Below are 20,917 nucleotides of genomic sequence, written 5' to 3'. Positions count from 1 at the left end.
AAACAAGATTCATGCATTCAAGCTCATATTCGTGAAAGTGAAAAAAATTTCTAAAAAGAGAGGAAAGAAGCAATCAATCAGCTCACCAACTACTCTCCAACTGGATTCAAGTGTGTTAATCATTTGAGGATATTCAACAAAAGCTTCTTCCCCTTAAGTATTATATTTTTATTATATTTATTGTGCTCATTTAAGGGGCTGTTGTGCTAAAATTCCTGTACATTGTATTCTTGATATTGTATTTTGGGTTTTGAGTTTTGGGGGATTTCAAAACTCGGATAGATTGATCCAAATATGAAATCAGAGTGTTGTGGGTTAGCTTGTACCTAAAAAATAAGTGTTCTTACTTGGATAGCAAGGGTCGGTATTATCCGATGGATTGTATCTTGAAATCCTTTTAGTGGATTGAATTCTCAGGTAGGGATTTGGAGAGTGGATGTAGGTGCACGGTTGACACCAAACCACTATAAATCTCTTATGTTTATTGTACTTGCATATCTTCTTTATTCATTGTGCTCTATACTTGTTTACTTATCGTTTGTGGTTGATCTTATTTTCGTAGCTAATCAATTCACCCCACTCAATAAGTATAGCACATTACTTGAGAGCACTAATCACAAAAACTTTAAAAAAGATCCAATTCACCCCCCCTCTTGGGCTCCATATCTGAGCAACAAGTGATATCAGAGCCCGATGCTCTAGCCCTTGCTTGATTTAACCATCAAGAGCCAAAGTTCCATGGCAGCCCAATTTGACACATCTCTAACCGAGGGGCAATCCACAAACTGACCTTCACTTTTCAATGGATCAAACTACACCTATTGGAAAGCTCAGATGAAAATTTTTATTCAAGCACTTGACTATGATATATGGAGTATCATAGTAAATAGATCTCACACACCCACTAAATTGATTTATGGTGTGTCTCTTTCTAAGTGAAAGGTGAATGGGATGAATTTGATAAGAAAATGACTCAGCTTAATGCTAAAGCCATGAATGTCTTATATTATGCCTTAGATACAAATAAATTTAACCATATTTCTATTTGTAATTCAGCTAAAGAAATTTGAGATAGGTTAGAAGTCACACATGAAGGCATAAACTAAGTAAAAGAGTCTAAAAATAATATGCTTGTGCACAACTATGAATTATTTAAAATGGAACCTAAAGAGTCAATAACTCAAATGTTTACTCATTTCACTGACATCATAAACAGTCTAAAAAGTCTTGATAAGTGTTATTCTAATAGTGATCTTGTGAGAAAAGTGTTTCGGTCTCTATCAAGATCGTGGGAGGCAAAGGTCACTACGATTCAAGAAGTCAAAGACTTAAATACTCTACCTTTGGAGGAGCTACTTGGAACCCTCATGACTCAGGAGCTAACCATGAAGCAACATTCTCAAGAAGAGATCAGAAAAAAAGATAATAGCTCTTAAATCAACAGCTCAAGAAGAAAAAGTTTCAAAAAAATTAGAGAATAGTGAACAAGACGAGGACTTAGCCTTAATCACCAAAAAATTCAGATGTTTTATGAGGAAAAGAAGACAAGAGACCAAGAAAAGACCACCAGCTAAGGAGGAGCTAAGTAAAAAAAAGGAAAAAGAGCAGCCTGCCATCTGTTATAAGAGTAAGAAGTCGGGTCACTTCAGATCGAACTGTCCCCAGCTCAAGAAAGGTCAGAAGAAGTTTTAAAAAAAAAAGACAATAATGGCCATATGGAGCGACATTGATGATTCTATCTTAGATGAAGAATCCCATGAAGAAGCCAACCTATGCCTTATGGCACATGAAAATGAGATAATTTCTGAAACTCAAAATAAATTTTCTTATGATGAACTACAAGAAGCTTTTCATGAACTTTTGAATGATCTAAAAAAATTAAAATTAAAAAATAAAAATTTGAAATTAAGAAACCAAGCATTAGCTCAAGAAAAAGAAGAAGTTGACAGTAAAAATAAAGAATTAGAAATAAAAAATCAAACTCTATTGAAAGAAAAAGATAAAATTTCAAACTTAAACAAAACTCTTGTAAAAAAAAATCAGGATCTAAAGAAAGAGGTAACCAAATTGAAATCAATAGTTGATGATTTACTCTAAGTTCAAATAAACTTCAAATAATTATTGATAATCAAAAAGCTGCATATGATAAAGTCGGACTTGGCTATAATACTCTTAGAAAATAAAAATTTTTGAAAAATATTTTTGTTAATCCATCCATGAGCAAATTGTCAAATATTACTTATTTTAAATATGGTAAAGTAGGACATAAAGCTTATACATGCTTATCAAATAAATTTATTGATACAAATATTAAGAAAATATGGGTTCCAAAAAGAACTATTATGATTAACCCCAAAAGATCCAAGTTAGCTTGGGTACTTAAAGTTAAAACTTGATTTTATGTGTGCAGATGTGTCTTGCATCCCAAGCAACAAAATGAAAGTGGTATCTTGATAGTGGGTGCTCAAGATATATGATTGGTGATGAATCTCAATTTATCACGTTGGAAGCTAAAAATGGAGGAATGATCACCTTTGGAGATAATGACAAAGGGAAGATCATCGATATTGGTAACATTGATATCACTCTCTCTACTTATATTGAAAATGTATTACTTGTAGATGGTCTCAGGTATAATCTTTTAAGTATTAGAAAATTATGTGATAAAGGTTATAAAGTAGTTTTTGAATCATCTATGTGCATTGTAACTAATCCTTTTGATGATAGCACTAGATTCATTGGGCATAGGCATAACAATATTTACATGGCTGATTTGGATAATCTTTTCATACAAAATATGCAATATCTTGTGACCATGAATGCTAAAATCAATGAGACTAGTTAGCTTTGGCATCGTAGGTTTGTACATATTAATATGCACACACTTTCTAAAATCATTAAAAAGAATTTGATTTTTGGTTTATCAAAAATAAATTTTAACAAAAACAAAATTTGTGATGCATGTCAATTAGGTAAATAAAGAAGAGTTTCTTTTAAATCTAAGAACATTGTTTCAACTTCTAAATCTTTAGAATTTTTACATATGGATTTGTTTGGTTCTACAAGGATAACTAGTCTAGGAGGTAAAAGATATGGCTTTATAATTATTGATAATTTTTTGTGTTTCACTTGAATTTTATTTTTAGCATCTAAAGATGAAGTATTTTTAGTATTTTTTAAGTTTTGTCGAAAGATTTCAAATGAAAAAGGTTTACTAATTGTTTCAATTCGTAGTGACCATGGCACTGAATTTGAAAATAAAAATTTTAAAAAATTTTGTGATGAAAAAGGCATAGATCATAATTTTTCAGCACCTAAAATACCACAACAAAATGGAGTAGTAGAGAAAAAAAATAGAACCTTTGAAGAAATAGCCCGTACCATGCTATGTGAGAGCAAGCTCCCAAAGTACTTTTAGGCAAAAGTAATCAACACAGTATGTTAAATCTTAAACTGTGCTTTAATAAGATCAATTCTAAAGAAAATACCTTATGAATTATGAAAAGATAGAAAACTTAACATAAGATATTTTCATATTTTTGGTTGCTATTGTTTTGTTTTAAATAATGGCAAAGTAGCTTAGGTAAATTTGATGCTAAATCAATGAAGCTATTTTTCTCGGCTATTCCACTTCTAGCAAAACTTTTAGAATATTTAATAAAAGAACACTAGTAGTAGAAGAGTCAATTCATGTAATTTTTGATGAAGCTAATTATGTTCCAATAAGAAAGAGAGAGGGTGCTGATGATGCAAGTATCATAGAAGATGGAATGAAAGAGCTCACCATCAATGACTCAAATGAGCGAAACAAGGAATAATTAGAAGAAAATTATGAGGATGAAAGCGTCAATTATTTAAACATTCAAGAATAACCTCAAGATACAAGTAATTTTCCAAGAGAATAGAGGTATGTCCATAATCATCCTAAAGAATTAATCATTGGTGATCCAACACAAAGGATAAGAACTAGATCTTTCTTAGAGATATATGTAATTATGTAGCTTTTGTTTTATACTTAGAACCTAAAACAATAGATGAAACTGAAAAGACCATAACTGGATAATTACCATGCAAGAAGAGCTAAATTAATTTGAAAGAAACAATGTATGGACTCTTATTTCTAGACCTAAAAATCATCTAATAATCGAAATAAAATGGGTATATAGGAATAAATTAGATGAAGATGGTAATGTAATAAAAAATAAAGCAAGATTAGTTGCTAAAGGATATAATCAACAAGAAGAATTGATTTTGATGAAATATTTACACCTGTTGCTAACTAGAAGCCATAAGAATACTGCTTGCTTTTACATATTTCATGAACTTTAAATTATTTCAAATAGATATTAAAAGTACTTTTCTAAATAGTTATATTACTGAAGAAGTATATGTAGAGCAACCCTCAGGTTTTGAAAATCATGAATATCAGATCATGTATTTAAGTTAAACAAAGTATTATATGGTTTAAAACAAGCTCCTAGGGCTTGGTATTATAATTTTTCAAGAAAATAATTTTTCAAGAGAAAAAGTAGATACAACTCTTTTTATAAAAAGAAAAGATGAAAAATTCTAGTTATACAAATATATGTTGATGATATTATATTTAGGTCTACTAATGAAACTTTTGTCAAGAATTTGTCAAGCTCATGCAGGAGGAGTTTGAGATGAGCATGATGGGAGAACTCATTTTTTTTTCGAATTTCAGATCAAACAAATGAAGGAAGGGATCTCCATCATCCAAAATAAGTACACAAGAGAACTATTAAAAAATTTAGAATGGAGAGCTCCAAAAATATAAGTACACCTATGATCCCTTCTTGTAAATTAGATAAAGATGAATATGGCAAGAATATTGATTCAAAGCTTTATAGAGGTATGATAGGCTCTTTGTTATATCTTACTGCTAGTAGACCTGATATAATATTCAGTATATATATGTGTACTAGATTTCAGTCAAATCTTAAGAAATCTCACTTAAATACTGTTAAAAATTTTTTAAATACTTAAAAGAAAAATAAAATCTAGGACTTTGGTTCTCTAAGCAATCTTCTATGAATTTAATAGGTTACTCAGATGCAGATTTTGCTGGATGTAGATTAGATAGAAAAAGTACTAGTAAAACTAGTCAATTTTAAGGAATGAACTTAATCTCTTGATTTAGCAAGAAGTAAAATTTGATAGTATTGTCTACGGTCGAGGTCAAGTACATTACAGTCAGAAGTTGCTGTACTCAAATTTTATGGATTAAGCAACAGCTCATAGATTTTAAATTAAATTTAAAAATATTTTCATAAGATATGATAATACTAGTACCATTAATTTAACTAAAAATCTAATTCAACACTGTAGGTCAAAACATATTGAAATTAGATATCATTTTATAAGAAAATATATTCAAAATAATAATGTAACTCTTGAATACATAAATACTGAAATGCAATTAACTGATATTTTTATTAAAAAATTAAATAAAAAATAAATTTTATGAAATAGAAAAAATTAGGCATCTTAGATCCTTCTGCTTGATCTCCAATCATAAATTACTTCTAAAATCTATCCAAAATTTTTTGACTTCATCATCTTAATTTTAGGAGGCATCTATCTTTTTTTTAAGATTATTTCAAGTCAATTAAAAAATCATCAGTGTTATTCGATATGATCTCAATTTTTTTTCATTGAAATTTTCTATCAAAAATCATACCAAAATTTATCTGAACTCTACATGATCATCTCAGGTCGATATGAGTATTTTAATTTTTTTTTTGATTTTTCTCTCATTTTTAAATTATTCTTTCATCGTTTGATTTTTTCTAAGATGGGACGACCCATGGGGTGTCCCAATTGTTCGGGCAAATGAATTTTGGTGAGCCAACCCATTTAAATTCCTCTCTTAAAACCTAAGTGGGGCGATTCAATCACTATGCTTCTTCCTCTTCTTCTCTCCCAAATCGAAAACACTTCTTCTAGCTCTCCACCAGTCACAAATCCATCCAAAAATCTTGGATTTCTACCTCAAATTCTAGGTCAAAAACACATCCTTTCGGCATATCTTTGATCAAAACCCTCTCCTTCTTGCTCTCCATCAAAATCTTAAAATCTAATCTCCAAAATTTGGACAATCACCTCAAAATCCCTTACTTCTCTTCATTTCCATCCATCCTTCACCCTCCTCTATTCTCTTGGCCGATTCTCTTGCTCTCTTTGGGATAATGGCCCCAAGATACGGTTCCCACAGAGAAGGAAGTCAATGAGGTCTTTGGAGGCTGAAGAAAGAAGGAAGAAGACTGCTCAAGTTCTGATTCAAGCCTCTCCTCCGATAACACCAATAAGATCCCTCTGTCTACAAGAAAAGTAGCCTTGGGAAGAAATGTTGATTTTCGATTCTTAAGAAGTGATCGATTTTCTATTGGTGAAAAATTAATAAAACAAGGGTGGAGATTTTTCTATAGTCTGTCTGAGCATGTGTATATTGACTTGATTAAGGAGTTTTATTCAAATCTAATTTTCACTAATGGGATTCTAAGGTCAATAGTAAAGGGTGTCCAAATTATACTTAATGCTCCTAGGCTAGATGACTCTTTCAGATGCCCTGTGAAGGTAGCTGCCTAGATGAGCTTCCAAGAAAAGAAATCGGACTTAGGACCATCTTAGGAAGAGAGGATGTGGAGGGGTCTATGAAAATTGAGGCTAAGGAGTTGAGCATAGAGATGAGATTGCTCCACCACATGGTGTCTAAGATTTTCTTCCTCAGAGAGAAAAAATATAATTTGATGACTGGTCGAGATATTTGCTTGATGCACCATGTAGTCTCTGAGACTCCCTAAATCTATCATTTTTGATAATTGATGCCATAAGGGAGGCCTTGAACAGATTCAAGGCTCCCTTGCCCTATGGTATGGTTGTCACTGTGATATTTAGGGAGTCTGGAGTGAGCTTTGATGGGCAGGTTGTTTGTAGGTTATCGAACATAGACACCTACAACGACCACTCTCTTCGACGCATGGGGTTTATCAGAGTGGATGGTCATTGGGCCAAGAGCCGTGCAGCTGCAGTCGAGGAGGAGGAGGATGAGGAGAAGGAGTGTGCTGAGGGGGAGGATCCCTCATCACCACCTATGCCCAGATAGAGTCCTGATAATCACTTTATATCGGAGCCTGAGGCAGGACCCTCAGTCAGTGCATCCCCATCTACGAGCCCGCCGTGCCATCTTCTTTTAGTATGGGGGAGGATGAGATGGGACAAGTTTCAGGATGTTGGCTGAGAGAGTGGCAAGCATTCTATCTATTTAGTAATAGCGATTCCAAGATTAGGTTCTTCAGCAGCTTCACCAGTTTCAGTAGTATCAGGAGCAGATCCTCCAGTAGGTGAACAGCAGCAGTATCGTCAGCCTTCGTCGAGTTCTTTTTTGATCCTTCCTCAGACTTTTCAGTCATGCCACACATATCCTCATTGATGGAGCTTCTATTTGATCTGAGTTTTAGATTGGAGAGTGTGAAGAGTTTCCTACTCAGGTTCAGTGGCAGAATTTTTGACATTGAGAGGGAGATCAGACTGATTTTAGATTCTCAATCAGCAGGAGCGAGCATATCGACCATCTCTTTACCTCAGTTGGCTGATTTGCCTTGAGAGATAGAGAGACTTCACATCTGCTTCATTCCACACTTGAGCTGATCCGAGTAGATATCAGAGACTGAGGGACTTCGTCTCTTCTGATCTTGAGGGGCTCCATGTTTCTTTGAGAGGGATCTTATCCCAGCTGGATGCCATTAGGACTCCGCTCCAGTCTAAACCCTTCATATCTGGTGAGCCCGCTTTTGTTTAGCCCATTGCATTCTGTCCCCCGACATCCTCCACTCAGACCAGATCCTTCAATCAAGGATGAGGCTGATTATGTTACACTTGTCATGATCTTGAGCTTGATGCCCATTCTCACAGATCTGATCATTTTGTATTAGACTTTTAGGTTGCTTAGTTGTTATATTTTATTTTAGTAGTTGAATATATGAGAGCTTTATGCTCATGGATATATATTATGACTCTTGTAACCTCTCTTTTTGTTGTAATTAATATATGAGGTTATCCATTATCTTGGTATCACTTGGTATCACTTTCTGTTTATATATGACTGAATGAATGACTATTACATGTGAATGAATGCACTATTACTCTGATACCTGATGTACAATCATTAAAAATCTTATTCTCTAATCTATTTTTGATGATGTCAAAAAGGGGAAGAAAGTAGTGTAGTCCAGTCTATCTGAATTTTTGTTAAAAAGGTAGTCTATCTTAAATTTTTTGTCAATTTTCTTAAATTTTATTTTGATACGGTATAATATTTTGCTCTGATATGCCCATCTTTTACTCTGATACATTTATCTTTACTTTCATTTTGATACTTTTTGAAAAATACTCTGATACGTTCATTTTTTTTGAGTACACTGATATTTTCATTTTTGCCTTGATACCAAAATACCCTAATACATCTATCTTTGATTTTACAAAATGCTCTAATACCTTCTCTTTTGATTCTTGCTCTGATGTTTTCAACTTTGCCTTGACATCAAAATAAGAAAAAGAGAAAGAAATATTCCTTTTATACATATTGCTCTAATACTAAAAACAAAGAAGAGAAGAAATTTTTTTTTTATGAAGCATCATTGCTCCAATAAAAAAAATTTGATAACTTGATCACTTTTTATATAAGAAAGGGAGAGATCTTTTTAAAATGGTCAAAATAATTACTTTCATCTATCTCATTCAAGAAAGGGAAGGATTTTGCTGATTAAAAATAATTTTTGAAAAACTCTGATACCTTCACAAATAATTTTAAGCAAAATGATTTAAAACATTACAACTTATTGAAAATATGTATCTCATGATATTCTATGCTTAATCTTTGGCATGTTACTACAAGTATTTCACAAACTCAATCTCTTGAGCTTTATGGATCTTCTTTTATGAACACTCAAATATTTTGTCATCATCAAAAAAGGAGAGATTGTTGCTTTAAGAATTGATTTTGATGATCACAAACTATTTGAAGAGCCTACTAATGAGTTTCTTATCTTTGAAAAATATTTTAGTGATGTTTCAGGGAGTCCAAAATATTGAATTTGAGAAGCTCCATCAAGTATGCCAAAGTTGAAATTTCTACAAGTTGGAGAAGTTTTTGAAGCCCTTTGAAAGTGTCGAATTGATTTAAATTCATTTGAGAGCATTTAAAGTATTCTGATAAGTTTTGGACCTTAAATATATAAAAAATTAGGTTGGAACAAAATGGGGTGACCCATCTGGGTCATCCCCTTTCATTGGGTAGCCAGTATGTACTGTTTTTGGCTTGTAGCATGCAGTGAGATGACCCCTGAGATCCGGAGACCAAAATGGAGAGCCTGTTTTCTGTCTGGCCAAATGAGGTGTCCCATGGGATGTCCTATTGCCAGTGAGGTATCCCATGGGATGTCCCATTCTGGACGAGCTTCGTAATGATAAGTTTTCAGTCCATTTTTGATGCATTTAATGCACATTAAATACTCTCCAACGGCTCTTAACCGATACTAAAATACTCTCAAGTCCAAATAGAGGTTATAAATGCTCTCTTGAGGTAGAAAATCAACCAAGATTCATGCATTCAAGCTCACATTTGTGAAAGTAAAAAAATCCCTAAAAAGAGAGAAAGAAGTAATCAATCAGCTCACCAACCATTCTTCAGTTGCATTCAAATGTGCCAATCATTTAAGGGTGTTCAGCAAAAATTTCTTCTTCTTAAGTATTATATTTTTATTATATTTATTGTGCTCATTTAAGTCAGATAGATTGATCCAAATCTGAAATCAGAGTGTTGTGGGTTGGCTTGTATCCAAAAAATAAATTTCTTGCTTGGATAGCAAGGGTCGGTGTTGTCCGATGGGTTGTATCTTAAAATCTTTTTAGTGATTAAATTTTTAAGTAGGACTTGTAGAGTGGATGTAGGTGCAAGGTTGGCATCGAACCACTATAAATATCTTGTATTTATTATGCTTGCATATCTTTTTTCATTCATTGTGCTCTATACTTGTTTACTTGTTGTTTGTGGTTGATCTTACTTTCTTAGCTAATCAATTCATCATACTCAACAAGTATAGCACATTACTTGAGAGCACTAATCACAAAAATTTAAAAAAAGATCCAATTCACCTCCCCTCTTGGGCTCCATATCTAGACAATACTAAGTGATTCGAGTTGACCTATACCATTAAGGTTGATCAGTGTGATTGATTTAGGTGCCATTTCAACCAGCATGATCTAATCCAATTTAATGACTTGGTGAAATCAGTGGGAGGATTATGGTTTACTGATTGATCTCTTCTCTTCTCTTAATTCATAAATTAAATTTTTTAAATTATTAGATCCCTAAAATAAGATAGTTATGGTGATAACTAAATTATGGCCTCCCATTAAGTTGGATGATAATGGATCCATTAGTATGATGATCATTGGAGGTCCAAAAATCTGGTACTCATCTGCTATTAGAATTATCATTCATAATATGATGACTCAGTTGAGTCTCTCTAAGAAGTGATCAAGTTAACTGACTAAAGTCGGGCCTAATTATTTGATAGTTTGATTTTGAGTATGATCATGTTAATGGTTGGATCTAACCAGGACTTGCAGAGAAGATCAAAGTCAATGAAAAGTTATCTGAGGCTAAATCAATTACTAAAAATTATTTATTGAAATAATTGGTTAAAGAACCTACCATAGATGTACATGGGTAAGCCAGCCAAAGTTGGGCTCATATGCAACTGTGTGGATTCTAGTACCTGCTAAGGAATTAGAGTAATTTCTTAGATTGGAGGTAGAGGCTACCAATTCATCTAAAATAGTGAGAGAACCTTTAGACTAAAATTCAAATCTTTAGACTTAATCAATTCATAAACATAGAGATCTTGTGTTTTTCTTTCAGTTATGGCTAGATATCCGTTGCTCCTTCACTATTTGACAGTGATTTATTTATAAGACCCAACTTCGATAAATATATCAGAAGTTGTAAATAGTTTAAAGCATGAATGGATCTTATATATGATTATGGATACAGCACCACCTAATGTTCTTATATCCAACACACATGATGCGATCAAAGGCATTTATCAAAAATGGCCAAATGATAGTATCACCGTGTGGTGTTATTAAAAGTAGCAAAGAACACAAATTTAGTTGCAAATTCGATGATGATCAGTGAGAGAAAATTCTTCAAATATTGAAGGTGTTCTTTTGTACCTCTGAAGATATGTCTTCAGTAGGATGATAATCCTTTGAGAAAGAAAAAGAAAAAAAGATGCAAAAGAGTCGTGCTTGGGCTGATGGTCGAACTAAAAAAAAGTCTAAGATTAACCTAGTCTGACGGAGTTTCCTGATCCGAACAGGTTAAGAAGAGAAATCAACAAAAGATTACTAGATAAGTACTTATATGATAATACCTTGTGATTTCTCTATCTGTGATACTACTACCTGAATATTGAAAGTTTATGTAAATTATTGTAACGACTTAGGTTAGTAGAAGGATTGAAAATAGCAAAAAGATTTCTGAATATTGGAGCTGAAAGTCATGTTTCAGTTCTGACTTTAGAAATTCTCAAGCAACTTTTTGATTTTAATAATTTATTTCTATGATTGTCACCATTGTCCATTTTGATGAATGTAACTTTCGTAGGCCTTCTGGCTAAGGATGGATTTATATTGTCAACATAGAATGATTTTTGTGATATCATTATAGATGATGTCAAAATCATATGTGGACAACTGTGAAATGGTATTTACGAATAGTCACAGCCTGTTAGTATATAGTACACAACTAACAAATACCCTAGAGTAGATAATGTCATGGAAGCCTATCTTTGATAATTTAGGCTCGATCATATAAACAAGAATAGGATCAACAGGAGATAATTCTCGAAGTCAATGATTGTAAATCATTATCAATCTGTCAATCCTATCTCCTTAGTAAAATGATCAAATCATCTTTTGCTGGAAAAGGTGAACGAGCCAATGATATTCTGAATCCAATACATACTGATGTATTAGATCTACGAACATATTTATCAAAAATTTAGATTATTTAAATGTTCGAATAATTTTTTATAAGATAGAGAAACAAACTAAGAAGAGCATTAAAATTTTTCGATTAGACCAAGGAGGAGAATGTCTTTTCGAGTTTTTTGATATATCTAAAAGAGAATAGGATTTTTTCTTCTTGAAATCGACTTTGTTAGATATAATTCGATCCATGATGGGATTTATAAATCTGTCAGTCTCCTTTTAGGGTTATGCTCTTGAGACTACTTGTCATGTTCTCAACTGAATTTTGAATTAATCAGTTGCCAAAATTTCATATGAGATATGGACTAGGTGTAAGCCGATACTTTCTTACCTTAGGATTTGAGAGTGTTTGTTTTATATCAAGCATTTGCAGACCGATTAGCTTAATCCCGATCCTATAAATATTTTTTATAAGGTAACCCCAAAGAATCTAGGGGATATAACTTCTACCTTGCTAAAAAAAAAGTTGTTCAGCATTTCTTTTAAAAAGAGAATATCTTGATGAAGGAATTGATGCTCTAATGTGAAACTTATAAAATTTAATAGGTAAAAAATCGACATAATCTAGTAAACCCATAGAATTGGATTTGATTAGATCAAACTCAAAATTTGTTGTAGAAGCACCATGAAGGAGATTCAGTAAAGTACCGCATCCGATGGATAGATACTTCAATTTCTAGTTTCGGGATGTGATCTTGTTGAACTCGATGAGAACAATAAGGATTTGATCATCTACATGGATGCCATGTAGAGATCCGACTCTGATTAGTGGCTTGAGCCATAAAGTCCGAAATGGAGTCTATGAAGGTCAACATGTATAGACACTCATTGATCCACTCGAAGGGGTAAAAGCCCATAGGGTGTAAGTGGATCTTCATAGGATCAAAGTGCACAGACGAGAAGGTGGAGATCTACAGTACCCATCTGGTTGCCTAAGGATATTGTCAACGTTATGGTGTTGACCATAACAAGACATTTTCTCCTATAGCAATCATAAATATTTTGAAGTTGGAACATGCATTTTGATAAGTGATCAAAATGCATGGCTTCATTGAGAATGAAAAAGAACCCTGCAAATATAAATGGGATTAATAGTTCTGTGAGTATATTTTTTATTTTTTATGTAAATAAAATTCTGTTAAATGGAGATGATATTTCTTACATTATAGAGAATAAAAGTTTCATTGTTATCACTGTTCTCCATAAATGACTTAGAAAAAGTATCCCTCATCCTACGGATGAAGATCTATAGAGATAGTCTAAAAAGCTACTTGTTTATCTCAGTCCACATACATAGAGTATTTATGAGTAAAATTTGTTCTATTATGTACACTATATATGAAATGGGATATGGTATACTCACTAGGATAGTGAGTGGTACCTGCAAAATCCAGATGAGAATCACTGAAAGATCGTCCTTCAGTATTTAAGAAATACTAAGGATTGACGATTCGATTATGGAGAATCTGATTTAAAATTTATAGAGCATGACTTCAATTTTTAGTTGGACATAATAATAGTAAGAACGTATTGAAATACATATTTATCTTAAATATTAAAAAATCTATTGAAAAAGTTTCAAGCAGAATAATATAGCCAATTTATTTATGAGGCAGAATGCATTGCAGCATCCAATACTGACAAGGAAGCTATGTGATTGTACAAATTCATGGCAACTAGGACTGGCACCCTTTGATGATGGTTCTGCTGTATTGTATAGCATCGAAGCCATAGCTTATGCCAAAGAGCTGAAGTCCCATTAGTTTACCAAGCATTTTGCATCACTACCACCTTATTCGAAAATCACTTGAGGTGAAGTCAAACTTTAGAAGATCGACAGAAAAGAGAATCTGACCAATCCATTTACTAAACCTTGATAACTAGAAGTTTGAGATGATAAATCAAGATGGGTATATGATACTATACTGATTGGCTTTAGTCCAAGTGGAAGTTGTTGGGAATTGTGTCCTAAAGCCAATCATTTGACGATTATGCTAATTATAAACATATATGAATTGACCAATAATAAAAGTTATTGGATCTTTTTCATCACAAAGTTATATCTTCTAATAAACTCCTATATTATGATGAAGTCCTTAGGATTTTTTTGATCGATGAAGGAGGATTTATCGCGTAATCTTTAAACTGGTTCACGACCAAACGATACGCTATTATTAGGACGATAGCAATATCAAGTGTAGGTCATTGTGTGCCATATATATTGGTTGCTCTATAACTAAATAATATAGAGGCACTGATATAATATATAAGTAAGATGTAAGAGTACATCTCATTGAACGTGACCAACTGTGGAGCACTCTGCTGTCAAAAGTTGCTCATGAAGGGTATGGGTATAATATCCCTCTGACCTGAAATCACCACGGTGACTTACAAGCAACTTACTATCCTTTATGCCGGACTATCTGAATTTATAATTTAGTGATAAAAATTTTTTGGTGCAGTCAAGTGCTTGTTGAGTCAGTGCATGAGTTAAGATGGGATTGACCCCTCTTATTAGTAGGAGTTAATATATTAATGTATTTCAATTTAGCAAAACTTGAGTCCGGATAATCTATGTGATGAATTTAAAGATTGAAATATAATGTAGATGACTTATCTGGGGTTGACAGTTAAATCCTATATTATCTTTGAGTATTAGGGTCAAAGAGATGAATTATACTATAACCATACGCCAGTAGGTTCTTGAATATTGCTTCGCCATCATTAGACCTATCTAGACGTCGGATCTTATTGCTAGATGGTTACATCGATTGATTTAAGAATCTATTTTTATACTACAGCTTAGATTCGAACCTACAGAGTCATACTTAAAAGAAGTTTTGACTGATCGTGTGGTTGATCAATGATTGAAAATTATTCAAGGGCTTAATCATCAATTCGATTGATGATTAACCTTATGCAAAAGTTGCAAAAAATTTATTCACTAAGTGTTAATAAATTAATGAAGAATTAATTAGTAATTATATTACTGATTAGTTTAATTTGATTGAGCAAAGAGGATTAGATAAAATCTAATTGAATTAGATTCAATTAAGTTTGATCCAATTAGGTTATGAGATGACCTAATCGCTAAGAAAGAATTATCTCTGATTTGATCAAAACTTTATTTAATTAATTTTTAATTTTGATTAAAATTTGATTAAAAAATTATAACTAATTAGATTGGGATTCATCTATTTATTTGGGCTTAACCAGATATGATTTGGTTTGGAGTCAATAAGGAAATCAAGAGTCGATAAAATGTTGGACTCCTCCCTTGTGCCACAAACTTTTGGATGCCATAATTCCTCATGCACAAAAGGTTTTTACTTGAGATTTATTTACACAAAAGAGTCCTCTGCCCTCCCTTTCTCACATCCAAATATGGGTAATATCTGATATTTTATGGTATGTTCAAATATGATTTGAATTGATTACCATATGGATAATGTTTGACCTTATCTATAAAATTTGCCGCCCACATCCCTTTTATTCCTTTCTTTTGTGTGACAAATAGAGATATATGGGGTGTGAAAAATTAGATATGATCTGATTTTACCATGGAAAATAAGTGGTTGGGGCATCCCATATTTGTTTTTGGCATGGAATTGAAAGTGGGTGTAACAACTAGTGGCAGAGTCCAAACGTTGTTGGACTCTTCACCCTATCTCATTACATGTCCAAATAAAAGGAGTTGTTTTTTTTTTTGTGCATGTAAGAGACTCAAGAAGGAGATCTCCATGGTGAGAAGTGCTAGGAGCATGGGTTCATGGCATGAAAGAAGAGGAGAGTCCTCTTCTCTTGGGTTAGCGCAAAACCTAGTTTCTAGGGTTTGGTCCTAAGGGTTTGGGAAAAAAGAAAAATAAGAAAAAAAAATATTTCTTCTCTATTCTTCTTTCACATCCTCATCTCCTCCAGATGTCCATCTTCAACCTCTAAAAAGGCTCAAGATATTTGAAGAAAGGATCCAGATCAGCCAATAAAATGATCTTCACATGAGCTAGCACTCCCGAGGAGATCGATCAGATCGAAACTTTGAATGGATCTTTTCTAGAGGCCAGACATGGTGCGACTGTGAGCAACCAGTGAGGATCATCCTTACCATGTCTCTCAGCTACGGCGATGATCGATCCATGCTCAAGTATTGAGTTCTGAACTTAGATAGATGTAGATTTGATCAACTGCTTACATCCGTGCATGCAGATTTTATCTTCTGAATTTTTTAGATTTTATATGCAACATATCATATCATAAATCCTAGAGTAAGTTGATTTATTGATCTAATTATATGTATATTAGATTAATATGATAAATCTAGTTGCCTTCTGCTGTATTTTATTTCAAAAATTTTAAAATACATGCATGAAATCGCCTATATTTTCCAACAAGGATACTTTTGATCTCATGATCTGGGACACATCTTCTAATGATTTGGTCAGAATATTGTTTAAATAGATATGGATCATTTCAAATAAAATACTTTACTTAGGCAAAGAATTTGTGTTTGTCCTAAGTGGTCCAGTGAGAGGAATCCTATCAGTGCTAAGTAATTGACAATATCAACATACCATGATTCTTTAGTCATGGACATGAGTTATTCATTAGAAAAAGACTCTTCTATTGATGGTTCATTAGAGGGTGCATTAGTCAATCGGGATGGTGATCATCCACTATATTTTTGGTTCCCTTCTTATCCTTGATTTCTAGGTCAAATTTCTAAAGAAGCAATATCCATGGGATCAAGCGTTGGCATCTTTCTTTATCAAGAGATGTTTAATGGCTGAGTGATTAGTGTATACAATGACATATGGCTCAACCAAATAAGATTTAAATTTTCAAGGATAAAGATGATGGCCAAGAACTCTTTTTTAATGATTGAGTAGTTAAGCTATGCATCATTGAGGGTCCTACTAGCATAGTAAATGACTCACAGTAGTTTATCAATTCTTTATCTTAAAACAGCTCTAATAGCATGACCATATGTATCACACATGAGTTCGAAGGGTTGAGTCCAATCGGATGGGTGAATGATGGATGTGGATGTCAGTGCCTTTTTAAGATATTCAAAAGTCTCATAGCACTTGAAAGTAAAATCAAATTTGACGTCTTTGACAAGAAAATTAGTTAGTGGTCGAGCTATCTTGTTAAAATTTTTTATGAACTCCTATAGAACCAGCATGCTTAAAAATAAGCGAATTTCTTTGATTGATTTGGATGGTGGAAGATTTGCAATCAGATCTACTTTGGCTTTATCCACTTCAATGTCTTTCTTTGAGATAACATGATCAAGTACTATGCCTTCTTTGATCATGAATTGGTATTTTTCTCAATTAAGCACTAAGTTTTCTCCTTATACCTTTTTAAGACTAGTCTTAAGTGATCTAGGTACTCACAGAAGGTGGAGCCAAAGATGAAAAAATCATCTATGAATATTTTTAGAAATCTCTCGATCATGTCAAAAAAAATGCTGACCATATACCTTTGAAAAGTAGATGGAGTATTACATAAATCAAAGGACATGCATTTATAGGCAAAATTTCAAATGAATAGGTAAATATGGTCTTCTCTTGATCTTCTGGTGCTATAAGAATCTGATTGTAGCCAGAATATCTATCAAAAAATTAATAGAACTTATGTCTGGCTAACCTTTCCAACATCTGGTCAATGAATGGTAGGAGAAAATGACCCTTTCTTGTAGCAGCATTCAATTTTTTGTAATCAACACAGACTCTCCATCCAGTTTGGACTCTAGTCGGCACTAACTCATTTACTTCATTTTAGGCCATTATTACCCTTGACTTTTTAGGCACTACTTGAATTGAGCTAACCCATAGACTATCTGAAATGGGATAAATAATTTATTGTCTAGAAACTTGAGAATCTCTTTCTTCATTACCTCCTTCATAGCTGGGTTAAGTCTCCTTTGGGGGTCTCTAATTGGCTTGGCTTCTTTGATGTTGGACAATTGAAGGGCTGATCACTTTTATGTCAGCCATGGTCCAGCCTATGGCTTGCTTATTTTCTTGAGGATAGCTAAAACTTCTTCCTCTTGGGTTTGATCTAGGTTTGATGCGATGATTACAGACAGAATTTTTGATGGGCCTAGATACGCATATTTGAGGTGTTTAGAGAGTATTTTGAATTCTAATTTCGATGCTTCCTCAATCGATGGTTTGTGTATTGATTCATCCATCCTTACAATGGTTCGACAGGTGGTTGCCATTATGGATGAACTCTCTGGTCACTAGATAGAAAATTTTATAAGTTATTTTAGATTCTTGGTCTGACCAGAGATCACAGTCAAAATCTTCTTTTCCAAGATCAATGGGCTCATAGATCTCATCCTGGATCAGGTTTACGTCAACAAGTTGGTCCCTTTTGTTTTCAAGATTGAAAATATTAAGATCAATGATATATTTCTAAATGAGAGCTTCATGAGTCTATTACGGCAATTGATTAGGGTGTTGGTGGTTGCTAAGAATAGTATTCCTAAGATGACTGGATGTGATCTTTTGGGTTAAACACTGATTCAGTCTCGAGGATCACAAAATTCACAGGATAAATAAAATTGCTGACCTTAATTAACACATCCTCTACAACTCCCTTGGAGATCCTCACTGATTGATCTATCAATTGCAATATTATTTCTGTAGGCTTTAATTCTTCTATCTCTAATTTTTCATAGACCGAATAAGGTAAGATATTTATACTAGCCCCTAAGTCTAACAAGATCCTATCGATGATAATTTTTTCAATGACACAAGAGATTGTAGGAAATTCTGGATCTTTATACTTGACAAGCATGTGGCTCGAAAGGTATGAGCTCACATTGGCCACCAAGAAGGCTTTTTTGAAAACATTGGTGATCTTCTTTTTTATGCATAGGTCTTTGAGGAACTTGACGTACATGAAAACTTGTTGGATCATATCTAGTAGAGGGATATTTACTTTCACTTATCTAAACATCTCTAAGATTTGATCTATATAGGCCGAGTGCCTGTTGGACCTAAGTCTATTTGGAGAAAGAGCTATAGGATTGGTGGGTGATGTCTCGACTCGCTTAAACCCTAAGGCGGATTCTGCAAGTGGCTTGGATGGTTCGTCAATCTTTGTTGATTCAGGCTTCTTAGATTCAATCTGATCGATCAATTACTCATGGGTGGTTTAGATAATGGATCATCTTGATCTTCAAGTGTATCGACATGATTGTCTACTTGTTTTTCAGACTTTAAGGTATGAATTATATTTAATTGATTGATTTGGCTCCTTGTTGCGGTCTTTGATTGTTCTGGATCCTAGGATTAGCCTCGGACTGACTCGGTAGTTTATCTTTTTTTTTTCATTGACAGTCAAGGCTAATTGACCTACTGTATCTCTAAACAGACAATAGTCTGGGTCTTGAAAGTTAAAAGTGGCTTGTGGTCTGCATAAAGTTGTTTAGTGTAGTGTTGGTGTTAGCAGTTGATTTTGCTAAGACTTCTAGACTCTTTTCTAGCAAGTTATGCCTTTGATCATTATTGAAATCTGATGGATTATTTGATGATTGAGTGAACCAGGGGTTGGGCTGAGTGAAGGCAGATCTATTTGAGTTTGACCCTTGTGACCAAGAAAAATTGGAGTGGTTCCTCCATCCTGGGTTGTATGTTGGTGCATAGGGGTCATTTATGGGTCTCTGATAGACTACGTTCACCTGTACTACTTCATTCTCGATTGGGCCCATCAAGAAAGAACATCCTTCCTTTGTGTGGTCTATGGCATTACACCCATTGCAAGTGGATGTTAAAACTTTGTTCACTTGGATGTATCCTTTGAGTTCTAGGGCCTTTATCCTATGGATCAAAGATGCAAATTTAGCCTCTTCAGCTAGAAAAGGTTGAACTTGATGTACATCCCTCTTGAAGGTGTGAGTCTATCAGGTTCCTTAGTAATCTCTCATTGTAGACTCTTTTTACTAGATCTTCTAGAAATTATCAGACTTCTGTGGGCTCTTTGTTCATGAATTGACCCTGACATATTGATTCTGACATGATTCTAGAGTTTGGATTGTTAGATGTATGTCCTAAAAATCAATATGGCTGACACATTATAATAAATCTATGACATACTTTTATATTTAATTCATTGATTTGATCAATAAAGGACAAGTTTGATTTACATTCAAGTGTGATGTGTCTTTGAATTATTCATGAAATTAATATTTCGATATATATTCTCAAAGTATTAAGAATTAGAGACATATATATAATTCTTAAATGCTCCTGATCATAGTATCATCATGAGGACTTGGATAAATTAATGCATAAATACTTCTTTGGGTTAAATAAGTCTCTGATCTACAGTGTAGAGAACTGAGTGACGAGTGCGGATAGTTGTTAGAAAACAACTAATATCGAGCGTGATCATATCAGAGATTACTTGAATTTCTACTCAATCATCAGTGATTGTCTCGATACTGTAGTTATGTGAATGATCTTTTGATCTATGATGGTATGACTACTAGCAGTGAGGCTGCTGAGTTTGACTAACACATAAATATGATCTTAACGAGTCTTTGTAGTGGATGTTGGTGATTGTTGGTCTACTATAAGAGTAGGGTATATATCTAGATGGAATCTATCGACTTTGATAGAAAGAAGTAATCCTATGAGATTTGAGAGGTTAAGTCCGAGAGTCTGTGGCCACAGTAATATGATTGATAGAAAAAAATTTATAAGATTGTAATTGGACTTGAGCTGATCGAATCTATCATATGACAGATGATGAGGTTTGATAATTTATCTATAATCTGTTATCTAATCAAAACTCACGATAGAGAGACTGAATCATATATAAGCTACAC

The sequence above is a fragment of the Elaeis guineensis genome, chromosome 1, assembly GCF_000442705.2.
Source record: "Elaeis guineensis isolate ETL-2024a chromosome 1, EG11, whole genome shotgun sequence".
NCBI lineage: Eukaryota > Viridiplantae > Streptophyta > Magnoliopsida > Arecales > Arecaceae > Elaeis > Elaeis guineensis.
The sequence above is the reverse complement of the archived record's forward strand: the minus strand, read 5'-3'. Positions refer to the sequence as shown.